The following is a 2,184-nucleotide window of genomic DNA, read 5'->3' on the forward strand; positions in this document are numbered from 1 at the left end:
AGAGGAAGATATAACAACCCCAATTATTTATTTTTTTTTGAAGTTCTTACAACAAGCAAATGGAGGGGACACACTTGGGTTTGAGGGGGGAGAGGGAGGAGGGAGGGAGGTTTCGGTGATGGGACATAATAATCAACTACGTTGTATATTGACAAAATAAAAATAATTTTAAAAAAAAGAAGAGAGAGAGAAAAAATAAAAAATAAAAATAAAAATGTACTTGAAAATTCTAAAAATAAATAAATAAATAAAAATGATATGGTAACTAAAAAAAATAATAATAAATAAAATAAAATTAGAGGGGAGGGAATTCTTCCAAACTCATTCTACGAGGTCAGCATTACCCTTAATACCAAAAGCAGGCAAGGACACAATAACAAAAAAAAAAACTAGTCCAATATCCCTGATGAACATAGATGCAAAAATTCTCAACAAAATACTAGCAAACCAAATCCAACAGCACATCCAAAAAGATTATTCACCATGATCAAGTGGGATTCATCCGAGGGTTGCAAGGATGGTTCAACATATGCAAATCAATAAACATGATACATCATATCAACAGAATGAAGGAAAAAACCATATGATCACCTCAACTGATGTTAAAAAAAAACGTTTGATAAAATTCAACATCCCTTCATGAAAAAACTCTCAACAAATTAGGTACAGAAGGAATGCACCTCCACATAATAAAGGCCATATGTAACAAAGCCACAGCTAACATCATACTAATTGAGGAAAAGGTGAAAGATTTTTCTCTTAGATCTGGAAAAAGACAAGGGTGCCCATTCTTACCACTCTTATTCAACATAGTACTGGAAGTACTAGCCAGAGCAATCAGGTAAGAACAAGAAAAAAAGGTATCCAAATTGGAAAGGAGGAAGTCAAATTGCCCCTGTTTGAAGATGACATGATTTTATATATAGAAAACCTTAAAAACTCCACCAAAAATCTATTAGAACCAAAGAACAAATTCGGTAAAGTTGCAGGATATTAAGTCCATGTACAAATATGAGTAGCATTTTTATACACCAATAGTAAATTATCTGAAAAAAATCAAAAGCAATACCTTTTACAATAGATACAAAAAAAAATCCTAGGAATAAATTTAACCAAGGAGGTAAAAGATCTCTACAATAAAAGAAATTGAAGACACAAATAAATGGAAGATATCCATGTTCACAGATTGGAAGAATCAGTGTCATCAAAATGTTTATACTACCCAAAGCAATCTACAGATTTATTGCAATCCCTATCAAAATACCAATGATAGTCTTCACAGAAATAGAAAAAACAATTCTAAAATTCATATGGTCTCCTTTCTAACTTGGCCCTGGCAGGATGGTGCCTTCAAAGAAGGGTGGAGATAAGAAGAAAGGCCATTCTGCCATCAATGAGGTGGTGACCCGAGAATACACCATCGATATTCACAAGCGTATCCATGGCGTGGGTTTCAAGAAGTGTGCCCCTCAGGCAGCCAAAGAAATCTGGAAATTTGCCGTGAAGGAGATGGGGACTCCAGATGTGTGCTTTGATACCAGGCTCAACAAAGCTGTCTGGGCCAAAGGAATAAGGAATGGCCCATACCATATCCATGTGTGGTTGCCCAGAAAACGTGACAAGGATGAAGATCCACCAAACAAGCTCTATACTTTGGTTACCTATGTACCTGTTACCACTTTCAAAAATCTGCAGACAGTCAATGTGGATGAGAACTAACTGCTAATTGTCAAATAAGGTTATAAAACCAAAAAAAAAAAAAAATTCATATGAAACCACAAAATACCCCAATAGTCAAAGCAATCTTGGGCAAAAAGAACAAAGCTGGAGGCATCATACTACTTGACTTCAAAATATACTACAAAGCTATAGTAACCAAAACAGCATGGTATTGACATAAAAACAAACACATAGACCAAAGGAACAGAATTTAAAAGCCAAAAATAAACCCACACATCTACACCAACTGATTTTCCACAGGGTGCTAGGTACATATAATGGGAAAAGGATGGGCTCTTCAATAAATGCTGCTGGAAAAACTGGATATCCACATGCAGATGATTGAAACTAGACCCTTATCTCTCACCATATACAAAAATTATATCAAAATGGATTAAGGGCTTAAGTGTAAGACTTGAAACTATGAAACTACTAGAAGAAAACATAGGAGAAAAGCTTCATGAT

General features: G+C 34.8%; 1 pseudogene; it reads left to right on the forward strand.

Moving 5' to 3' along the window:
* The first annotated feature begins 1,323 nt into the window (after positions 1 to 1,323).
* On the forward strand, positions 1,324 to 1,764 carry LOC103605140 (annotated as a pseudogene).
* The last annotated feature ends 420 nt before the right edge of the window (positions 1,765 to 2,184 follow it).

This window comes from Galeopterus variegatus, unplaced genomic scaffold (genome assembly GCF_000696425.1).
Source record: "Galeopterus variegatus unplaced genomic scaffold, G_variegatus-3.0.2 Scaffold5614, whole genome shotgun sequence".
NCBI lineage: Eukaryota > Metazoa > Chordata > Mammalia > Dermoptera > Cynocephalidae > Galeopterus > Galeopterus variegatus.